The 25,364-nt window shown below is 38.5% G+C and overlaps 1 protein-coding gene across 3 annotated transcripts in view; it reads left to right on the top strand.

Moving 5' to 3' along the window:
- Positions 1-25,364, top strand: part of grap2 (GRB2 related adaptor protein 2) — a 71,001-nt gene that overhangs the window by 20,036 nt on the left and 25,601 nt on the right. The window contains exon 1 of one of the 3 annotated variants that reach the window (XM_003220984.4): positions 24,636-24,653. The exons of the other annotated variants lie outside the window; for them this stretch is intronic. The gene's annotated coding sequence lies outside the window, so the exon portion shown is untranslated. Of the gene's footprint in view, positions 1-24,635; positions 24,654-25,364 lie in introns of those variants that run through there. 3 annotated transcript variants of the gene reach the window in all.

The raw sequence follows: 25,364 nt of genomic DNA, 5'->3' as shown, positions 1-25,364 counted from the left end.
CCTCCCCGCTGTCATCATGCTTTTTTCTTCAGCCGCTGCGTCGGCAAGGAACAAGGCCACAACCCCGCCTCTGTGCTATATATCCTCAGAGGAGGAAGGGCGGGGTGATGGCCAATTTTAAACAGCTGTGATAGTTCCGAAATGCTGCACAGGTGCAGGTAACTACCATGTGTGTGGATTCCACAGATCACCACTCGAAGAAACACGGTTACAGGTAAGCAACCATACTGACTCTTGACACTTGGTTTGATTGATGGGACTAGTACTCTAACAGAGTCACACATTTCCACACTAACAATTCACTGTGGAAGGCGGGGGGAATAAATTGTAGTGTAAAATCCATGGGGTATGCAGTTACACATAGAAAACAACAACATCCGGATACTATGTACAGTTCTGTAAACAAGACAATAGAAAGATTTTCTTTGGCATCACTCTAAGCAGTGGTGTTGTTCAGATGGCATTGCCCCCAAGGCATTGAATGGATGTCCCTTGCAGCTCAGTCTGTGTTTGTCAATATATAGACAACATGGCTCTACTAATAGCCAATGCCAGATGAAAGATCTCGCTTTAATATTTGGGTATTTACATTCAAGCTGCCTATCAACTTATGGCAAATCCATGAATTCCACAGGGCTTTCTTAGGCAAGGAATACTCAGAGGTGGTTTTCCCAGTCCCTTCCTCTGAAATATAGCCTGCAGAACCTGGTATTGGTTGGCGGTTTTCCATTCAAGTACTAACTAGGCCTGACCTTGCTTGGCTTCCAAGATCAAACAGGATCTGGTGACTTTGGGGCATTTAGGCCCTTATTACTCTCTGAAATACCAACAAATTTTGCTTCCTTTCTCCCGCCCCTTCATCAGCTTGATTCTCATCCCCATTTTTATAGTTAACTGCCCAGTCCCCTCTGCAGATTCACTGCCGCCTGGCTTCCGCCATTCCCATCTCCTTGGCAACCGATGCCCGAAGCAGTGTGTGCTCTCTTCTTCAGTCCTCTTCTTTCACCCTCTCTCTGTGCTCCCTGAGCTCACAAGCCTTCCTTCAATTTTCTCATCTTCCAGGTTTCAGATTTAAGTCCTGCACTGACTTGCCTTCATGTGAAACGGGAAAAGTATGTGTGTGTATATATATATATATATATATATATATATATATATATATATATATATATCTTCAGGGTAAACTGTCATGGCATGGAAGGACTCTCCCTTTCTTCCACTTCCTTCCTTTCTTCCTTCTTTCTTTCCTTTCTTTTTTAGGGGATGGTGTGGTGTGGTGTACATTTGTGTACATTTTCATGTCTTTTTTAAATTATTCAATTCTGTAAAATGTGCCATCATTGGAAAATGCAAAATGACCTAGTCAAAGAAGTAGTATGGATCTTTTGTGTCTCGAAGTAACAGCTCACCAGTTTTGCAAAGCATCAAGAGTTTTATGTCAGAAAATGTTTGCACAATTTGCAAAAACAATGAGCAGAGGTGTTTTGGTCTCATTCTGAAGACAAAATGTCACAAGGGATTACTAATATAGTATAATCTTGTCATGCTGAGGTTTGTCTAAAACCTTGGGAGCTACAAGAGTTTGTCATATTCCTGGTTCCAATCACCATGCTATTTACAGGCAAGAAAAGGCTGTGAATGCTTAAGCAATGGGGTAGCCACTCTATTCCATGTTAATTCAATTCACATTCCTCCAAATTTTCCAGGCCTTTAATTTAGTGTTTCTTAAGTTAACAGGTGCAGGGCAACAGTAACTTTTTCAGTACACTAGCAGCCAGATCTACATTTACTACTATTGACTATGATTGTTTCCTTCTGCCCTGGAAACTCTCCAGGAACCAGCAGCAGCTGGCTTAGAGACTGGAACCAGTCCAGGGACCACCACTTTGAATTGTACTGTTCTAATATGAGTATTCTTAATGGTTCTTTTAAAGTGGGAATGGGTGGAGCTTCAGCAGGTAGGATGGCCCAAGAGGAATAGGTCTTCATCATTAAAAAGAGAGGAGCCAGGAGGATGGAGAGGAAGTGAAGTAGTTCTTATTTATCCATTTGAGACATTTGAAAGTATAGTCAGCCCTCCACATACACTAGAGTTAGGGGCACAGGATCGCTGTGAAAGTGAAAAATGCTGAGAGAAAACATCTCTAGGGATTCCTAGCTCTTCCAGCATGTCTTTATGGTTAAGTTCAGCTGGATGTTGACATAGAATAGCAATTTATCAGTACTCCTGCAGGCAAACTCCAGCACCAGTTTTTCTGGAAATCACCTGACTTTTAATTGCATATACTCCCAGGCAAAATTGAAATTGGTTTTCGATGTCAGTCTTTTAGATGAAACTGGGGAGGAGGTGAGAAAAAGAACTTATGCAACCAAGGAGGAACTAAAAAAAAAGAACCCCTGTTTTGTAGTGGAGGAAAAGTCTCTTTGTTCCTGGAAACAAAAAAATTAAAATTATCCAGTAGTGCTCAATGAGGAAATAAACTCCATCGATGCTTTCTTGTACTCAGAAGGGCGTGAATTGCTAATAACAGTATAACTTTTCTCCTTCTGCTTCCATATGAAAGCTTCCATGGTCAGAAGGCATAAGCTGGTGATGAAATGTTACCTTTTCTGACTGACAGCATGGCCAGACAAATAGCAAGAGGAAACACCTGACTAATAAGACAGTGTCTGGCCAATAGGGGAGAAAAGCAAAAGGAGGGAGTTACCAAAACACCTCACCTCACCAAAAAAAGGAGGCATCCCTTTAAAGTACAGGCTGTTCTCATGTTACAAACAAGATAGGTTCTGTAGGTTTGTTCTTAAGTTGAATTTGTATGTAAATCAGAACAGGAAGATTTTAAGTGTAATTCCAGCTGTGTGTGCGCATGCAAGTTTTGGATAGCATAGGGAAGGGTTAATACCCCTATGGTGTTTGTTTTGCTGCCTGTGCTCCTGTTCAGAAGATTTTACCTTACTTTCTGTCTCTGTGAGAATTGGATTTTGTTGTGGAAACAAATATTTTAGCCATTGACTACAATATTTTTATTGGAAACACTGCAGATTGGCAAACAATAGTTCACGGACCAGTCGCAGTCTATGAATTATCACTTTGAACAGTACTTTTGTAGACCACATGGGTGATAACTGATCATTACCACCATCTTTGTTGCTGTATGCCAGGGGTCCCCAAACTAAGGCCCGGGGGCCGGATGCGGCCCTCCAAGGTCATTTACCTGGCCCCTGCCCTCAGTTTTATAATATAATATATTGTATATACAATATGAGTCCCCTTCGGGGTGAGAAGGGCGGAATATAAATACTGTAAATAAATAAATAAATAATAATATTGATAATAATATTATAATGTAATACAATATAACACTAATAATAATAATAATAATACCATACAATAGTATTAATTATATGTTACTAATAATATTACTAATAATATTACAGTATAGTGGTATAGTTCAATATAGTAATATATAATGCTAATAGTGTGCTATGCTAACAATATAACATATTGTATGTACATATAATTTGTAAGCCATCTGTGTCCCCTTTGGGGTGAGAAGGGTGTGATACAAATGTAGTAAATAAATATAGTAAATAAATAAATAAATTTTAGACTTAGGCTCGCCCAAAGTCTGAAATGACTTGAAAGCACACAACAACAACAACAACAACAACAACAATCCTAATTAACTTGACTATCTCATTGGCCAGAAGCAGGACCACACTTCCCATTGAAATCCTGATAAATGTATGTTGGTTAAAATTGTTTTTATTTTTAAATATTGTATTGCTCTTTTATTGTTATTTCATTGTTCTTGTTGTTGTTGTTTTTGCACTACAAATAAGACATGTGTAGTGTACATCGGAATTTGTTTGTATTTTTTTTCAAATGATAATTTGGCCCCTCAACAGTTTGAAGGATTGTGGACTGGCCCTCTGCATAAAAAGTTTGGGGACCCCTGCTGTATGCCTTCAAATCATTTCAGACCTTTGGGTCAAAAGATCTTCTTCTTTTTTGCAAGACTGCTGTGAGGAAAAAGAGAGGCAACAGGGCAAGAGAAAGGAATAATGGGACAGATAGATCTGCTATGATTTCCCTTCTAGTTATTTGAAGACCGTGCATTTAAATATTTTCTTTAAAAGAGTGTGTGGCTGTTGAAATGAGAAGCAGCCAAAGCAACATGCTGTGACATTAAGTAGAGCAGATTGAATTGACACTAGTTGTCACTCTTGAAAGGCACCATAATTAAGATCTTTTTTAACAAATTATTTTAAAACACCTTTTCCATTAAAAAGTATTGCTCAAGGCAGCTAACAATGGGATACAAATTTGCCAATTGTGAAATTATAATGAACATGGGGAAACACATCCATTACAAGTGTTACTTTATAATATATCCATTAGAATACTTTTAGTGAGGAACAAGAAATGAGTAGCACCTACCAGAATAAAACCAAACTCGGTAACAAATTAGCCTAAAACACAAAAGTATGTCTTTCCTGCTAACAAAAAGACAAGAAAAATGGATTCTCCAAAAGATTGCTGGCAAGCTGCTTCGCTAGTGGTAAGGTAGAGAAAATGGCTTCTTATAAGGAAGGAACTTAAAGTCTGAGCAGGCTCATAAAGCTGAGACTATCTTACAAATAACCTAGCCTTAAGTAATGAAAATCACTGCTTCTAAAATTTTGGGTCCCAACCCCAAATGGGGTACTCTTAGCTCAATGTTGGGTTCATGAAAAAATTGGCAGCTGCAAAAGGTTTCTGTATGCCACCTAGACATTTGCACAAATCTGTTAGCAACAATATGGAGTGTTTATGCTCTATACTTCGCAAAAAGCAAAATCAACCTGTTTAGCAAGCCTTGCAAATGCTGGTTTAACATTTTTAAAATGTTTGATTTTTATACTATTTAAGATACCTATATACTTGGGCAGAAGGGGGTTGTATGTAGAAAAAGTGTAAGAATTGCTGATGTAAAGTCTTATAGGACAGAAGCAGCCTTTTGAAATGAGCTCTGAGGGCCCATCCAGACAGGCCTTTAAACTGAGACCTGTCATGGTTTTAAGGCATCCAAATGCTGGCGGTAAAAACAAATTAATGCGGAAAAATCAGGGTTTACCTGCTTTGTTCTGAATTAATTAGATATCCCATTAGATCCAGGCCTTCCTGAAAGGCCCAGGTCTAATGGGATATTGGGCCTGTGGAGCCCAAACGTGTGGAATGGCACCCCTTCCCCTTTGTTTTTAAAAAAATGTATCTGGCCACCATTAAGGCACTCCTTCAGTCCTCCTGGTGCATAGAAATGGTGCCCCAGGAGATGGGGAGCAAGGAGCAATACCCCCCCCCCCGGTCTCTTGGCGCATCATTGCTATGCGCCAGGAGGACTGAAGGAGCACCTTAATGGTGGCCAGGTAATGTTTTTTTAGTTTTCAGGGTTGTTTTGGGAGGCTTCTGGGTGGCTACATGCCATCCTGGTGGTTACCGGGATGGTATGTAGCCACCCTCCCCGAGAAAGCCCAGATTTTTTGCGGGGAAGGGCACAGATTTTGATGCTGTCTGGAAGCACCCAGAGTGGTATCCATTGAAATTCTTGTAACAGGTAAGTTGCATATTTCTGCAACCAACCTATCAAAAAATGGTCTACTTCCAACATTATGAGTCAGAAGAAGTTTCTGGAGATTTTTCAGAAGAAGCCCCACACAAATAATGGCATACATACACATTCATATAGAAACAAAAACACAGATGTATACGTGCACAGAGAACACAACAGCTTAATTCTGCAAATTGCAAATACTATAGTTATAGTTTCTGCTTGGTTGCATAATTAGTACTAGTTTAAATCTGTCTGCACTATATGATTCACCATAAATGAAATAAGTAGATTATAGTGTGATCCCAAAATTGTCCAATTTGTCCACTGCAACACATACATTATTAGTTTGGAGTACTGTAAAAACATTCATGATGGTCCATGTATGCTGGGAAATAAGCAACAGACTGCTAACATTCTGGAGATGTACACTTATTTAAACGTATTTAAACAATACCTGTTCCTGAGCTGTACAGCCTCCTTCCAAGAGTAGCCAGTCTGGATCCATTTGTCTTGTCTTTTATAGGCTGTTTTGTTACTGAAGCAGAGTAAAGACAATTTCAATGGGGTTCTACAAAACTAGGTGTCTGGGCAATAAAGGGATGAAATTTCATATTGATAAGTACAAGGAACTTCACATTATAAAAGTAACCATTTATACAGGACCCTGAATACATTTTGTTAAAATCCAGCATAAAAATATTAGTTCTCATTATATATATTGAAAATGTCTGCTCAGTTAGCATGTAACTATGTTTTTAAATTTTTAACTCTATTTGAGACTCTTGGAAGATTGGAAGAATCTTTTAAATTGAAAAAAACAATGGCAATTCTAAGTGTGCACTCACATATTATAACTCAGAACCAAAATTTTATCTTTGGATTTTGCAACTCAGACATCCTCATGTAATAGTTAATTTTGAAATACTCTCCATGGGCTTTATCTCGTTATATTCAACTCTTGTTTGTTAATACCCTAGATCATTGATTCCCAAACTTGGTCTTCCAGGTATTTTGGACTTCAGCTCCCAGAAGCCCAAGCTAGTGCACCCAACACTTGGGAATTCTGGGAAATGAAGTCTCAAACATCTGGAGGACCGGAGTTTTGGAACCACTGCCATGGATTTTTGCTACTAAGACCTCGTCACCATCAGCACCCATTTTGTAATGACTTTCATTATATTTTTTGTGGAAGAGTTAAGATTGTGCAATAGTTTAAGCTTTGGACTATGATTCTGGAGGTCAGGGTTTGAATCCCTGGCTCAGTCATGGAAACTCACCCTGTGACTTTAGGCAAGGCATAGTCTCTCGGCTTGACAAGAACAAATTCCCTCTACACTAATCTTGCCAAGAAAAAAAAATGATAGGATCACCTTAGAGTTGCCATAAATCAGAAAAAACTTGAACACACACAACAGCTATTGCTGTCATGTGTCTGCATGTCAAACCCAATTTATGGTGACCCTATCATTGGGTTTTCTTGGCAAAATTTTTTTACCATTGCCTTCCTCTGAGGTTTGACATTGCCTTCCTCTGAGGCTGAGAGAGTGTGGTTTGCTTAAAGACCTCCAGTGGGGCTGAGCACAGATTTGAACCCTGGCTTCCCATGTGTCTGTATAGGATATATAGTTTAACAAAGATTTGTGAGTCATAGATTCCTCAGACCTGCTCCCACAGTTTTATGACATCTAGTATTTCTCTCTCAATGTTTGAAAATGTGCAATGCACAAAAGAGGTATTTTCTCCCCTGCATTGCTTATTGCGTGAATATGGCTAGATTCGAAATAAATGTAGCAGAATGATTTTTCACTTTGAAAATGTCAAATGACTCATTCATACCCTTTGCACAAAGCCTTAGTTTTTGCCACATGCATTCTAACAAATTTGGAAACTATGTGGTTGACTGCCGAAGATCTTCAGATAAAAATCTCACAAAAGCGTTAGGTTAGTGACTCCTTTTGTAGCATCTGCTTTTGGTTGCACACTGAAGCTGCAATTAACTTACCTGGTAGATGGCCTGCAACATCACTGTCTTCATTGTTGTCATGGGAATGGAAAGCATCCATGAATACAAATGAACAATTCTCTATGCTAGTGGTTTGAGGATTTTAAAAAATACATATCCTGAACTTGTAGCTATGGACACAACCTGACATATGCTAGCGGATGACCAAGCGAAGGGTTGAATTTTCTTTATGGTTCATGAGGCCATAGTTAAATATTAAGGCCACAGTATGGTTAAAAGTGAAGAAAGGAATCACACACATTGAAAGTGACAGAAGCAGCATGAAAGTGAAAGAAACAACATTAAAAATGTAGCTATGGAAAACCAGATGATTGGATCCAGCTCAAAGCAAAATAGGCATGGTGTAGAATTTAAATGCATAGCTGTGGAAAATCCCTTGAAATGAAGTCAAAGACTGGAATTAGATTCCTCTAAAACTAACTTTGTTGTTATTGTTGGTGTGTGCCTTCGAGCTGTTTCTGACTTATGGTGGCTCTAAGGTAACTCTATCATGTTATTTTCTTAGCAAGTTTTATTCAGAGAGGGTTTGCCTTTACTTTCATCTGAGGCTGAGAGAGTATGACTTAACCAAAGTCACCCAGTGGTTCCCATGGCTGAGTGGGAACTCATCGATGAGCTGTAGTCCAACAGTCAAACCACAAAACCACACCGGCTCTCCATAAAGTCAAATTTACTTCTATACCATAACAAGTATAAGATTGTGAGCATGATATGGTAAATAATTTAGAGCTGTTTTCTGACCCAATATCACCTGATAGAATTAATAATTGTGTGAGAAATATGCCCTGTTCTATAGTTCAAAGGGATGTGAAAATTCTTGGAGGTATCACCATTGCTTGTAAGACTTGTCTCTATGTGGCTTTCTGTCCTTAGAATACAACACACGCGCACACAGCCCATGAGCAGAACTGGTATGATGTGGAGATGAAATAAGGCCTTAACATGGGGGAGAGCTTTAAGCGTTTTCTCCCCCATCTCTGCTCCCCCAGCCCCAGTAATTCTTGTCTGGATTGGGATCCTGTGTCATGATAAGATCCTGGTAAAGTTGGTGTGAGAGGGGAATCCATTAGTCAAGGACAAACTGCATACACGCAATATCTCTAGCACATGTGCTTCTGAATCCAACTCAGGACAATTTCTCCTCCTCTGCTTTTATCATACAAGTACCAAATTTGCACAAAGCAAGTTGGATATCCCTATATGACAATGACAAAGAAAACCACTCACTCCTGCAAATCTCTTGGGAAGACAGGCAGACAAATGTCAGCATGCTGGAAGAAGCAAAGACCACCAGCACTGAAGCGACGATCCTCTGCCATCAACTTCACTGGACTGGCCATGTTGTCCGAATGTCCATCACCGTCTCCCAAACAATTACTATACTCCCAACTCAAGAATGGAAAACAGAATGTTGTGGACAGGAAAAGATATGTAAAGATGGGTTAAAGCCAACCTTTAAAACTGTGGCATAGACACCGAGAACTGGGAAGCCCTGGCCCTTGAGCATTCTAATTGGAAGTCAACTATGACCAACAGTGCTGTGGAATTCGAAGAGGCACAAATGGAGGGCAAAAGAGAGAAACATGTCAAGAGGAAGATGCATCAAGCCAACCCTGACCAGAACCACCTGGAAATTGATGTCCTCACTGTGGAAGAATATGCAGATAAAGAACAGGTCTCTACAGTCAACTATGGACCCACCACCAAGGGACTACACTTGGAAGACAATCATAGTCAGACACGAGTGATCACTGATGACTAGTGTTTTCTTTTTTTTCTTTTTTTTCTTTTTTTGAAGTCACTTTTCTCAGCTGTCTGATTTTAGATAGCTAGAGGTTAGGTAAAGGTAAAGGTTTTCCCCTGACATTAAGTCTAGTCGTGTCTGACTCTGGGGCAGGTGCTCATCTCCATTTCTAAGCCAAAGAGCCGGCGTTATCTATAGACGCCTCCAATTTATTATTTGCAATATTTATATTCCGCCCTTCTCACCCCGAAGGGGACTCAGGGCGGATCACATTACACATATAAGGCAAACATTCAATGCCTTAACACAGAACAAAGACAAGGCAAACACGGGGCTCCGAGCTGGCCTCGAACTCATGACCTCCTGGTCAGAGTGATTCATTGCAGCTGGTTGCTCAACAGCCTGCGCCACAGCCCGGTCCAAGGTCATGCGGCCAGCATGACTGCATGGAGCTCCGTTACCTTCCCATCGGAGCGGTACCTATTGATCTACTCACATTTGCATGTTTTCGACCTACTAGGTTGACAGAAGCTGGGGCTAACAGCGGGAGCTCACCCCACTCCCCGGATTCTAACCACTGACCTTTTGGTCAGCAAGTTCAGCAGCTCAGCGGTTTAAACCACTGCGCCACCAGGGGCTCCATCTAGAGGTACTGGGAAACAATTATTTTAGAAGTAGTTGATGGAAGGGAGCATAACTTCCCATTCTGTACAATTGATGTCAGGTTCAACTTTGTGATGCCAGACCTCAGATCTTAGAAGATTAGGAGTGTATTGTTTTGTTGATGAAGCAAGTTAAGTACATTTATCATGATGATTGAAGTCCAGATAGAGAGAGAGAGATGGGAGGAGGAAGAGAACATCATTTCCTGATGCAAAGAATTGAAGGTTAGCATATCTCACAATCACAGGCCACTCATCAAAGCAATCATTTATCTCCTGGAAATTAATATTTGGTCAAGTGATTTATGTTAGAAAATCAGAGCAGTGGAGAGAACTATCTCTCTCTCTCCTCCCTCCCTCCCTCCAACTGACAGGGAATAAAATCAACCACCCATGCAGAACATTTTAATTTTGTTCTAGTAGCCATGCTATCCCCTGTGTGGCTTAGCAGCAACCAAACTGTTTTTCGGAAATTTCGGGATTAATCATCATCGTTATTGTTCAAGTGCCAGGTCTGGGTAGTCATCTTTATTTTTATCTCTAAACATTGCTTCCAGCCCTGCTTTTCTTATTTGTGGACTCCCTGACCCTCACATATGCCTCAATTCCTCTCTTGCAAAAATGTTGATAGATTAGCATTGGTCATTGGTGTCATATCCTCTGCCTGGAGGAGAATTGGACTTTGTGGCATAAAGAATTAAAACCTTTCAAAACAATGGCAAATGGAAACAGACTATGGTTCATGGATGTCTAATGGAGCTCCACCAGTCTATACTATTAGCCAATGGTAACTAAAAACTTCTACAACATAGTTTATGTGCAGTTGTTACTAATATACTATCCATGTACCAGTTCATAGAGTTGAGAGGTCACTAGCAAGAACCAAGATACATTATTTCATGCCTACCCTCCCCAGACTCTTTCTACCTCCAGTGGTCTCTGTTTACCCTGCTCATTCTTGTTTTGCTGTTTTGTCATGCATTTCCATGATTGGAGGTAGTATACCTCTGGAATACCAGTTACTGGAAGAGAAATAGACGCTTTTATGTTGTTATTGTGATGATTATGTTTATTTATACCCCACTTTTTCTCTCCACAAAGGAGACTCAAAGTTTGTTACATTAAAAGCATTTCAATGCAATTTAAAATCCACAAATATAAGAACATTAAAACAGAATTAAATATCAATGACATTTTTTAAATAACAGTTAAAATCCAGAAAAATTATTAAAAACTTATTCAAAGCTAAAACCACAATAAAAGCAAACTTCTGATTTTTAATACCTCACTCTCATGCATTGCTGAGAATGCAAGAAATTTGGAAACTGGAGAAAATTTTCAGGGTGGTGGGAGTCTTATTTGGAGAGCAAGGACATCACCCCTCTCTGCATAGCTACATCCATTGAGTAGATTTTGTGACACTTTCAGTGGAAGTGTACAAGAAGAGGCCTATTTTCAGTATTTTTGACATTAAAATACAAAATAGTGTTGTATTTTTATGGAAAGCATTTTTACTTTTGTCATACTTAATTGATGTTATTTGCCATCAAGTCAACTCTGCTTTCTGGTGATTCTATGAATGTGAAACCTCTAGGAGCCCTAGTCATCAGTTGTGCTGCTTAGGTCTTACAAACTAAAGGTCATGGCTTCCTTAATCAAATCAATCCATCATTATCAAACTTTCCAAAGAGTTACATCATCTCAGGATATGTCCAAAATAAGGCAACCTCAGTTTAATCATCTTCACTTCTAGTGTGAGCTCTGTCTGAGACCCATTCATTTGCCTTTTTGCAATCTATTAGTCGCATAGGAAATAGAAAAAGCTGTAATTGAGTAATAATAATAATAATAATAATAATAATAACAACAACAACAACAACAACAACAACTAACCCAATGTTTTCCCTTGAAGGCTGATCCTGGTTTCCAATATTCCTATGAGAATGAGATTGCTGTTATTTAAAACTGTTAAGAGGCGAAATTAGTTATCATACATGCACCAGAAATGAAAAGAACAGCCAGTATTTGATCTGGAGTGGGTGAATGAATAACTACTGTCTTGTAGTTACATGTATTTGCAGATTTTGAATGCAGCAGTTGGTATAAGTGAACTTTTTGACTAGATGACAGTAATCCTGCTATGTAAGAGCTGCACCTGATAGCAGAAACCACCGCAGGCTTTGTCAAAGAGATATCAGTAAAGCTCTGCAAAAAAAAAAAAAAAAAAACATGGCATAAGCACCCTTCTCTGAAGGAAACAAAATTGCCTTTTAATAACTCGCCATCATATACATCATAAACTGCTGTCTGTAGTCAGACACATGTCACAAGGAAGAGGATGAATGAATGTATGTGGAACACATCTAAGCATGCGACAGGAATAGATGGAAGATCAAGAAAGGCTGGACAGCTCCCATCCATAAACTTCTGCTTGTTGTGAATTTATAACCTGACACTCTCTAATCCACTGGTTGATTAATTGTTGCTTGCTATAAAACATGACAACTGAGAATCCCTTTGGTTTCAGACTCACACCTCCTTGCTCTTGACAGCATTAGTTTTCTAAGCCAAACTAATTAAGAAAGGGTTGGACCACTTCAAGATGTTAAAAAGAGAAATCCAGAGTCAAAGCACAATTAACCTCAAATGTTAACTGAAGCCATTTCAACTAGGAGAGAGTTAGAACCTCATACTTCTTTAAAATTCATTACAGTTTTTATAGCTACATTATACTTCAAAATAGAAAACTGAAGTGGTAGAACAGAAAGGGTGGGGGAACCTTTTCTCCTAACACAGTCCATCATGAATTCAAGATAGTGGAACGACTGCAAAGGAGGTTCCGCTTCATTGTGATATTTCAATTCCTATTATGTAAGTATAGATTAAAATGTCTTAAAATAAACTCAGTTATGGAGAGGACAATCTCATTCATTTCAGAAGAATCAAAAAGTATATAGATTTGTGATGAGGAAAGAATCTGGCATCCTTATCTGAAACATCTGAACATATCTATCCAGAACCTTAGAGTACCTTCATCATTGCATTATTTTCCTACATTAGTATCTGTTAACCTTCTTTAGAGCACATAAATCTGGAATACATCCATAGACATTTGTAGGATTTTAAATACCAGTTAAAGGTAAAGGTAAAGGTTTTCCCCTGACGTTAAGTCTGAGGGTTGGTGCTCATCTCCATTTCTAAGCCGATGAGCCGGCGTTGTCCGTAGACACCTCCAAGGTCATGTGGCCGGCATGACTGCATGGAGTGCCGTTACCTTCCCTCCAGAGCAGTACCTAATGATCTACTCACATTGGCATGTTTTCGAACTGCTAAGTTGGCAGGAGCTGGAGCTAACAGCGGCCACTCACGCCACTCCCGGGGCTTGAACCTGGGACCTTTCGGTCTGCAGCTCAGTGCTTTAACGCACTTTGCCACCGGGGCTCCTTTTAATACCAGTTACACGATAGCAATAAAGGTCTTCTATACAAGCACGCGTTTTCACACATTTATGTATATTCAGTCCCTTAATCTAATTTACTTTTCATTGAACCCAGTGTCATTTAACTGATGACCATCTACACAAGGGCACTGCTCTTTCAATTTTCTGTCCTGTCTTACACTGTCCCTAATTAAATTAAATGAAACTGCATTAAGCCACTCTTAAACTTAAAAAAGTATATGCCCACCCTAAGGCTGGTACTTAGTTAATCTTATCAGAGTAGATTTACTACTTTAGTTAAAACAAAGTAGCTCAGGGGCTAACTAGATGTGACAGCAATGTTAAAATCCAGGCTGCTGGTGAGGATTTAAAGCTGCTTTGAGGCTGAAAGAAGGGGTGCTGAATTGTTTCCTCACCTGAAACCACTTCCCATTTGTTTGACTTCATCTAAAATGGGTAACTCCTTAGAGACTGTACCACCTTCAGAAGGAAAACTGAGGTATGGGGAGTGTACACTAATACTTTAAATCTCCCCCCACTTTGCCCTTAAACATTACAAAAGGTTTCAGGATTTCTGATATATTTTTCATGTTGCCATAATATGTAGAGAACAGTCTTACAAATAAGTTGTTCATATAGTATACATATCTCCTGAAAATATGCAAACTTATACAAAAGGGTATCTCCTTTCAAAAGCCAAGATAGCAACACTGAAATAATGAACAGCATTTGAAAAAAGTTTGTGGGATTTTTTTCCATCTCTTAATGTATCATCACTGGGTGTTTTATTGGAAAATATGATCAATAAATCAGTCTTTCCTGGCAAAGACTTTGTTATGTGGTGTTTTTTATGGATACATGACAATTGGCCAACTTTTTACATTGCCAGATGGCTGAGCTAATGGACAATTCATGTTTGCTTTCTCACTGATGTGCTCAATAGGCAGAAGGTCCATTAATTGCAACCAAGCAATAATCAGATCATTTGGGGTTGGTATGAAGTGCTCTCTCTCTCTGAGCATGAAAATTCATGTAGCTTGAATCTGACAATGTGGTGAAAGTATGCATGAAACCTATCTGACAAATGGCCAGTGCAATTGAGAGGACTAGTATAGCTGCTCTGGGCAATAGGGTAGTTTTGATATAGCAAAATGAATTACACAGCACTAGCAAATATTTACTTGTACTGAATCTCCTTTCTTAGTTGCCTTGTCAGTAGGTACCCTTATTTCCATGTGAAAAAGGAACAAGCTTTTTTGGTTGAGATATCTAAAGCATTGAGAAAGATGAACTTGCTAAGATACAATATGGGCTCCTTACTCAACTGATGTAAGGGTATTTTGTTTCTGTGTGCCTTCAAATCATTCCCAACTTATGGTGATCCTAAGATTAACTTATCAAAAGGTTTTCTTGCAAGACTTGCTCAGAAGGGATTTGTATTTATCTTCCTCCAAGTTTTAGACAGTATGATGTCTTCTAAGTCATTCAGTGGGTTTCAATAATAATAATAACAACAACAACAACAACAACAACCCACCCTATCTCCCCAGGGGACTCAGAGCAGTTTCCATGTCCAAGCAGGGATTTGAATCCTGTTCTCCAGAGTCCCAGTCCAACTCTTAAAGCACTACAGCACTCTGGCTCTTTGAAAGAGTATTAAAAGGTAAAGGTAAAGATTTTCCCCTGACATTGAGCCAAAGTGTTACTTTAGGAAAATGTATTCAGTGTATTAATACAAGTAATGATGACCACTGAATTGATTAAACCTGTCCCTTGTCTTTGATGTGCTCTTGTCTTAATGTGGCATATAAAGTCACTTCTGTTTGCTTTAGATAAAAGAGTTGTGTTCCTTCCCTCTTTTGAAGCAGGCTTTTTTCTAATGCCTTTTCATGTATTCCCACTTGGGCATGCCGTGTAGTGCCCAGTTAGGTCCTTGGAAAGTATCCCAGCCTAGCTTTGTAAGCAGTCCAAATGATCACCTAGAGCAGCAGCACTATAGAGCCATGTGTGGAAAAATGTGAATTATGTAATATTCTTCAATATACCAGCAATAGTATCGTGCAAAACTATCTTCAGGGACTAAGCAGTTGGAAACATTTGGCAATTTTTTTTCACAAACCATGCTTATTTTTTATTTTTTTTATTGCTTTCAATATTTTTATACAGTACTATATTTCAGGACCAGAGGCCCTCCACTGTGGTTTTTAATGTAAAAACATTTTTAAAACAAGTAAACCATAAAACATTAGTACTAAAGAGCCATGAATAGCATAAACATAATGTAAATGTAATGCAAAACTCATGGGCATGTTCAGTTTTATCAGTGGCCATTGGGGGAGAAAGGAGGGAAGGAAGGTACAGTATTGCCAAAATGAATAGGTGATACCCATTTGAATGATTGAGGGAATTACTGAAATATGGTTTGATGCCAGAAAGGAGATATGATAAACTGGCCAAGAGAGCCTTCATGAGGCTGAAGTGTTACTTGTTTTTATAATATGTGTAATATGCAAGGAAGATATTCATTTTACATAATGTTTGGGATGTTGAACACCAGGAAGAATTTCACAAAGATTATCACTGGCTTATAATTCTTCTCAACTGTTGGGAAATCTGTTGTTCACATGGGAAGAAGCAATTGTGCATATTCTTTCCATCTCTAGTCCCCTGCGGCACCCCAAAGACAAATTACCCCTCCCCAGAATTATTCTCTGAATTTGTCCCACCAGAAGGGGTTCACATTACCATGATTCCTTAGGTCCAGTCTTACCTTGGTCAGACAGCTCAGAAAAGCATAATGGTCAGAGTTATTTCAGGCCATTAGGAAGTCCAGAAGATCTTCCACACTTAAAGAGATTGAGGTTGTTTCTATTCCAAATGTGGGCTGGAAACCAGATTGGATCTGAGTAATTAGTATAATTCAAAATTGCACACAGAAAAGTGGTGTGTGTGTGTGTGGTTAAAATTAAGGTTTTTAAAAATAGCACCTAGTCATAAGTCTGAAGCAGTCAAGTATAGAATTGTTTCAGTTAAGTCTATCCTCCAGTTCTGTATAACACATAGAACACCTCTGATATACCAGAGTTAGATATCAAATGCTTTTATGAGCTTTGGAGATATTAGATTTAGTCATTATAGGCTTCTGTCTCCAACAAAGGTGCTGTATTATCACAGTGCAGTTTCAAACATGCCAACAGGACTTCTTTACTCAAACCATTTATTAGATGACAAAACATCATGGAAACCCTTCCATTACAAGCATATTTTCCTGTTATTGTAAATATACTCTATAGGTAACTTTATAAAAATTATACTCAATTGTGTGCAGTAATAGCTGCAACTTTCAGCACACAGCTGAATGCTGCATAGAGCCAGCTACTTCTTTCTTTTTTAGCCCATCAAAATTGACAATGTTATGTCATTAGAATGAAAGGCACAATTTTGTTCACAGTGTGAAAGGAGCTTTAATATCCTCTAGGATAAAAGTTGCCTGCAGAATATAAAGTAAAGACAAAAAGAAAGGGAAAAATCAAACCCCTCAAATGTTAGAACAGAACTCTGTCACACCCATAGAGAAGAACTAATGAACTAGAAGCAGAGAGGCTTTCCTAAAGAGCCCACTGCTGATCTAATGAGAAATATAAGGGACCAAGGGTTGCTTGGAAGTTCATTTGATGAAAAGTGTGAGGCTGCAGTTCAGATGCAAGATTACTGGCTGGTAGTATTTAGTGAAGCTGGTTGAGGAAAAGCTTAAGGACACCAATATTAATTCAATACCAATGTATCAACCAAGCTGATTACCACACATGACAGTTCAGTCCCTTTTAAATTTTGCCCCTGGCAATGAAAAATAAAATGAATCCATCTGTTAGGTTGTTTGAAGAAAAATTTAGCTCAATATATCATTATCTACCAGGTAGCAACTAACAAAACTGAAAGTAAGTGAGAGTCATCTTTTAATGCTTACCAGATGGCATTTAAATGAACTTCAAGCCAAAGATCAGTTTTAACTGTTATGAGGCTGAAAAATAAAACAAGCCTCTTTCTTTCTAAAGGATACTGCCAAAACCTCTAATCCCAAAAGGCAAGCTTTTTTAAAGGAAAGGATTGCTGCTATATCCGTAGACATAAGAAGCTCCCATATACTGATTCACATCATTGGTCTATCAAGCATGATTTAATCTAGGAGATTCCCAATCTGAAACCAAGATGTGTTTAGTGAAAACTCCCATCATCCTCATACAGATTTTATCTCATTAATTGGGGGTGATGGAGGTTGCCATTTAAAACATCTGGAGGCATCATGTTATGGAAGGTTGGATTACACTGACTGACATCAGCTCTCTATGGTTTCAGAGAAAGGTATTTTCCCATCCTACATACAGACACCAGAGATGGATTCTGGAACTTTTTGCATGCAAAGCATGTGTTTTATAATTAAGGTAAACCGTTCACAAAAAGATAAATCCATTTCATTTTGAAAATCTAGGATATGTTTGTAGGACTGGATATGTCCTGATATGATGTGTACAACTCTACAAAATGGACAGACTGTCAGATACCCTTAGCATATATTCTTCAAAGATCAGTCCACCTCTTGCACTTTTATAGTACCTGTTACATTCTGGTTATATGAAAAACCAAACTTGTTCAAAAGGATAGACTTCTTTGTAGATCTTCCCTTAAATTTATTACCAGCTAGCATGGTTAGAATGAGTAAAATGAAGCAAATTCCCTTATCATATGACCATGTTTCAATCATATATATTTCATATATATTTATGAAGTAATCAAGGAGAGAAAAGATTAGAAACCACCAGTTGCTTTAAAACAAAATGAGCAAACAACTGACCTAGAGGATGTTAGGAATTATCCACCAAACATGATTTATGTGGAAGTTTCCTGGGCCTTCCAAACATAGCTTCAGGCCGGCCATGTCTCTTTGCTACCAATGTAGAGACAAGGAAGACATCTGCAGGATGTTGTTGTTGTTTACCTTAGGCCAATTTCCAACTTATTGTAATCCTAAGGCAAACCTATTGCAGGATTTGTTTAGCAAGATTTCTTCAAAGATTTGCCATTGCCTTCCACAGAGTCTGCGAGTGTGACTTGCCCAAGGTTGCCCAGTGAATTTACATGACTACATAGGGATTTGAAACATGGTCTCCAGAGCAGCAGAGCAACAGTTAAACCACAACAGCACCACACTACCTCTGCAGGACTAGATCACTAAATGCCTTCACCAATCAATAGTCTTTGAATAACCAGATCATACAGATTATATCTTTGAGAATGAGTCAACCCAAAATATGCATTAAAATACAAATGGGAGCCTATAGCCACTTGGCAATTTAGATATATTTCCAGAAAAGGGGAGTATCTGTATTTCACCAACATCTTTTTAAACTTACAGTAGTCTTACCTGTATATTTGAAAACTGCAGGAGGAAGGCTGATCTTATCCCTCTACCCTTTGTTTTCTCAGCACCCTCCCACAAACTGCTTCTACCCCCCTTTGCCAAAAGAAAACTAGTTAGCAGGGAAAAGGTAAAACATCCCTTTCCCCTCTTCTTCTGCTGCTGCTAGAAGGTTCATATCTTCAGCCTTTCAATTTTAAAAGAAATACATAGAATGCCAAATACATCTTTGCATTACATCTAGTTTGATTCCAGTGCTTCAAAGAAAACATTTTAAAGAAAACCATTCTTAGCAATGTCTTCATCCTCTTATATGTTATCTGTGGTCAGTGAATGCCACTTATCAGTATATTTGTATTATTACAGCTGAAATGGAAAAATTATGATAACTGGCTAACATTCAAGCACACAAGCAACAGATCTGCAGTTTTGTGATCCTAATCTTTTGCTTGATAATCTCAACTGCTCACATAAATTTACACACACATCCTAGTAACTTGTGAAATGTGTGATCACAGGAATCCCCAACATGTTGGCCTTGACTCATGCACTAAGCATCAGCTAACAAATGCCTAGGCTGAGAACCACCTTTTCATCAAGTTTATCATGAGCCTTTTGCCTGCATAGGATACTTAAATTATAGTCAACTATTCAAAAAGTGGCATAGAAAGCAGTTGCTTCTGGGTGATTTCATAGGCAAGAGAAGAAAATGAGGTAGTAGGGAAGTGGTGAGTAATTACTGAGGCATATCCCGCAACAAATTTCTCATGCAATTGCTTTGATGTCTTAGCCAAGTGTTTTTGCTGCTTTTCAAGTGCATGCATTTCTCACAATTCTATTGACATACAGAGAGCAGATAGGTAGACAGGGGCTTCAAGTCATGTTATGTACCTTCATGTCATTTTCAACCTACAGCGAACCTAAGGCAATTTTTTCACTGGTTTTCTTGATAGGATTTGTTCCAGAAGAGTTTGCCATTGTTTTTCCCTTAGGGCTAAAGAGTATGACTTGGCCAAGATCACCCAGAGACCAAGCAGGGATTTGAACCTGATCTTCAGAGTTGTAGTCCAATGCTCAAACTACTAGACAATACTGGCTCCCATCTGGTCTAATGTATCATGCATTGGTCATGTTTCTTCTGGAGTATTGATGGAGTTCTGGAGTTAAGTTTGGGTGCCTCATTTTAAGAAGGATGTAGACAAGTTGCAGCAGGTTCAGTGAAGAGCAGCAACAATGATAAAAAGCAAGGAAAACAAAACATATAAAGAAAAGTTGAGGAGTAGGACATGTCCAGCCTATTGAAGAGGGACTGAGGGGTGAATATTTTTTAATACCTCAAGGGCTGTAAAAAAAAGAGGAGGTTGCAGGTTCATTCTCTGTTGCTCCAGCTTTTAAGTTAGAGGAAGGAAGAGTTCTATTGAACATTAGGAGGAACTTCTTGACAATGTAAGTAACAATAGAACCAATTATCTAGAGCAGTATTGGAATCTCCTTCTCTGGATATTTTCAAAAGGAGGTTAGAGAGCTACTTGCTAATGATGCTCTGAGTTCCGGCATTGAGCAGGGAGTTGAACAACTCTGTGGCTCCATAACTCCATGATTCTATTTAAGTTTTGAGTGGACTTTTGAGTTTAGGACCATTCTCTATTCAGTCATTATATATACATTCATAGACATATATATTTAGAATTATTGAAAAATCATATGTAAATAAGAAGAATCACATTAGAACTTATTTCAACAAGCAGTAGCAGTGAAACATTTGGAAAACTATGATGAAGTAACAGAGAACCAGCTTGGTGTAGTAGAGTACTGACTATGACTCAGGAAACCATGGATTAAATCATTACTCAGCCATGAACCCAACTTGGTGATCTTGGGCAAGTCACACTCTTTCAACTTCAGAGGAAGTAAATGGCAAACTTCAAAAAAAAATCCTGCCAAGAAACCCCATGATACATTTGCCTTAGCGTCTCCATAGATCGGAAGCAACTTGAAGGCACACAACAGGTACTTTTAGAAAGGTACTTTTCAAGCTCTTGAGAGATTATAAAATAGCAAAAAAAAGTATTGTAGATAGATTTTATAACTGCAGTAGGAAGCAGATATAAAGATTTGTATTATTATATTTATTTTTATTACAGAGCCATGTGAAGAGAAAGCTTTAAACTTCCAATATAGTTTATCTTTCCCTGGAAAATTATTATGAGCCTATATGAAGATTACTCAGTATCTTATTCACCCTAGTAATAGAAGAATTTGCAGAAGAGTCAATACTCATTGATGTAACATCCAGGAAGTCAACTTCTTTTCTGATAGCAGATTTTTGTAAGATAACATCATTAAAAAAAATGCATGCTCATATTTACATTTTCTGGGTTAGAGAGCTGGCCTCCATTAAGTCTCCAGAGTGAGATAAATAATGGGTCATACACCTACTGTGATTGCAATAATTGATGGTGGAATGTGATTCCACTCCGTGAATATAAATCTTTAATCTTGTTATTTTTTCTTCATGTTGCAATATTTGCTGTTGCATATAATGTTCTTTTATATGTCCCATCACAAATAACTTCGTGATTGCTTTATTTTAATACTGTCTGCTATTTGTTCTTTAGAGATCCTTTCGGTGTTTACTCTCTGCTGGATTTCACAGGTGACCTAGAAAAGAAGTGTTGGCATTTAAAGCAGAGGCTGAGAAAGATGATTCTTTGACCCTTGTTGAATGTGTCAACTGGAAAACTCTTGTGATCAGTGCAGAAATATGATGGAAGAAGTTACTGTCAATCAGAACAGACTGAGCTGTAAGACTTTAGTGTAGAACAGCATGGTGTGAACGTCCAAGGAAAATGCAGTCTAAACAGAATGCTGTTCAACAGGGTCACATCAAACCAGCTGTGTTCTGTGTGTGTGTAGGCTGCAGAAAACTTTCCTCTAGTCAGCCTGTTACATACTTAATCCCATTAATTCAAATCCATTGAAAATAAGCAACAAGAAAATAAAAAGGGTGCTTTAAAAATTCAAATCCAGGAGGAACTATATAAAGAAGATCAATTTATATTTAGGAAGGAATGGAAGGAGATGATCTCCAGTAAAATATCCCTAGGGTACCATTACCTTACATTTTAAGATTTATTTATATAAAATCGATGCCTTTCTTGCGGGTCTGTCTTGATGAAACTCCTTGGTTAATTGCATATCCATTTTAAAAGGTATTTGTTACATGTTTCATCACTTACCAAAGAAGAATACCATAGATTAAATATTAAGCTATCATAAAGAAGGGCATAAAGAAGTGTTATGCTCTCAATTGCATTGATTTGAAGAAATGAATGTTTTTATTTTGATTTATGCCCTTCCTTTCTTCTAAAACTGAGAAGCTATTGTTCTGGGGTCTCATCCTCTCTCCTTTTTTCCTCAAACAGTCCTATGAAATAGATCAGGCTGAAAGATTGCCTGGCTCAGGATCATTTCCAGTGAATTTATGAGCTCCATGAGGACTATTACCTGTATCTTCCAAGTCCCAGTCCAGCCCTCAAACCATTATACCTCATACTTGTGGAGATTTGTAAAAGGCACCATGATGTAATGGGTTGACTGGAAAGCCATGTGTCAGCAGCTGATTGGCTAACCATGCTAGGAGCCAACATTCTGATTGGCTACTGTCTCTGGCTTGCTGCTGAGAGAAATGGTTTTAACTGTCATTTTCACTTTAGAGAGTGAAGAGAGAACTGACTGGAAACAGTCATGGAATTAATGGCTGCCAACTCTCCGAAGCCTGGTCATTTTAAGGCAATGAGGCATATTTAAAGACTATTTTAAAAGGACTGTTCATTCTCTCTGTTCTCCGTAAGAAAACATTGTTGCTCTGTTTGCTCTGTTGAAGTGAAGTAAAGTTACTGTTACTTATTTTACAAACCCGAGTGGCACGTTATTACACTGCAGGGTAAACTTTGGTTCAGAAGCCGTGGTAAAGCTTCTATTTATTTACATCTACAACTTCCAACAATACTGACATGGCTATTTCCTCTCTTCTACTGCTATTCAACAAATAATTGCCTATGACAGGGGTAGGGATGACAGTTGTTTGAAAACATGGAATTCATCCCTAATCTTAAAACACTTAAATAAAGTGATGGTTAGAATCAATGTATAGTGTGATGGCATGAGAAAGAAATGATCTAACCAACATGTGTCTTGTAAGTAGAGTCTTTGACAGGTTCTTTAATGAGACAACATAGCTCTTCTTATCATCTTACAAATGGCCTTACTCTTCAGAAGACTCAAAAACCTCCCCTTATCAAATTATTGTCACTAAGGATTGAGATTCAGTGAAACTATTGTGGAAGATCTCCAAACCACACTCCAAATTAGGGATCCCAGTCATAAATTAAAAAATCTATGTGTATGTGTGCACAAGTAAAAATAATTGACAATGTCTTCCTTCCTTCCTTCCTTCCTTCATTTTATAATTTATATATATTTACACTATTGTGCTTCATATGATTAGTACACTATTTCTTGTTTCAACTCAAAGATCACACAATTAGTTACTAAGTGAGAAATGACACTTTTCCAAATGCAAACCACTAACAAACAACAGAACAATATCAATGGGATGGGATAGGATAGGATAGGATAGGATAGGATAGGACAGGATAGGACAGGATGGTGACAATGGACATTATCAACTTGGGACTTTTGGTCCCTTGCTACACTTTGGGGGTGGTGCCTGCCGAGTGCCACTACATAATGCTGGCTTAGCACTGCCCCATTTATTCCCCAAAGTGGTGAGGAAGTGTCACATGACACTTCCTCACCCATGACAGAAAGTTAAGTGGATTTTGGGGGGCTTTCTCCCATGTGATGGGGGAAAGGACAACACATATTGCTGCCCTTTCCCCCATCTAATGGGGACAGGGACAGGGCGGCAATGTGACTGCCAACAAAATGAATCAAAATGGAGGGGGGGGGGAGGTTAGTGTGAAGAGGTTTTATGCTTCACAGAGAAGCAAGATCTGAATGACGAAAAAGAGTTCATCAGGCAATTGCTTTTCTTATCTGAATCATTCCCACTAGCAGTCCATTTCAGTCTGCTTCTCCAACTATGCTTGTTTCTAAACATGAAGCATAGCCACAATTAGAAAGGAGAAGGATTCCAGGAAGAGTTCACCACCACTTCTTCATCTACTTGCCCAATGTTTCTCTGCTACAGATCTATTACCAAAGCTTGGGTTTAAATGCTCATTAAGATTGGTTTTCCTTGTGACTCCCCTTGCCCTGTCACACAAGAGTAAAGATTTTCTGATGGCGCCTAGAAGATACCACAACTCCCAACTCTTAAGTGACAATGCAAGTAAAATATACTTTGTGATCATTGCTAGGAGTACTGAGATAATATCTGTGTTGTGGTGCTGAACACTCCTCATATCTATGTAAATACTCTATTACTATGGTTATGATTAAAAATAAAATCATGCCTGCGGGTGTTCCAGTGTTATGCAAAGCTATTATTTACTAAAAGCAATAATTATTTTTTTAATGGTCACAGCATGTTAACAAAGAATTGTAGGTAAAGAGTCATATTCACATTTTTACAAAGACCATGTTCTGTTTCTTAGCTGCTCATATAAGACACCTGCACAGACTATAAAACGAGCCACTTCCTGCTCTGGTTTTGGTGGCCTCAGCAGAAAAATATAAGAGAGTGAAGGAGAAGGACTGTTGCAGTGGTAGTCCTTTCAGATCATATCAGAACCTTGTTAGCAGGAAATGGTAAGAAAAGTTTTCTCTGCCTATCCTGGCAGCATCTACTGCAGTTGTACAAACAAGATTTTTGTTTGCTGTGCAACCAGCCAAAAGAGCAACTGAGTCTATAACTTGTGTTTGTAATCTGCACATTTGACCCACTGGAATGCACTATTAGAAACTAGATGCACAATTACATTAACCATCTATGCATATTGATAACTCGTTCTGCTATGTAGATACATGTTTGATGTTATGCACTTATGATTAACAGAATGACATTTTTGCATGCTGGCCATCTCTATTGACACGCCTGACAGTTTTAGTGCATTTTGTATGAGCCCCTTCCCCAAGAGCACCAGTTCTGAAATTTGTGAGGATGGATAACCATCCTCTTATTAATAGTTATATTCCAAAATATGCTTTTATTCCAATATATAAAACTGCATGTATACTGTATTCAGGATTATTTTCTACCAGCTTCATTTGATACTTCCACTGTTCCATCTGTTGTTGAAATGTGATCTGAATATTGTTGCATGTCAGTAACTTCACAACTAAGCCTTGTCTTTGTGAAGCCATTTGAAAACTCGATTGAAGCTTTGTGTATGAAAGCATTGTTCTTACAACAAAGATTAAGCTCTTCTCTCAAAACATCAATGGTTTTTCTATGAAAAACTGATATCTGTAGTTCTATGAGGTGAGGTGAGACATTGGGATCTCTTTCTGTCTTCTTGT

The sequence above is a fragment of the Anolis carolinensis genome, chromosome 5 (assembly GCF_035594765.1).
Source record: "Anolis carolinensis isolate JA03-04 chromosome 5, rAnoCar3.1.pri, whole genome shotgun sequence".
Lineage (NCBI taxonomy): Eukaryota > Metazoa > Chordata > Lepidosauria > Squamata > Dactyloidae > Anolis > Anolis carolinensis.
Note: the sequence above shows the minus strand (reverse complement) of the source record. Positions and strands in the feature narration are given on the sequence as shown.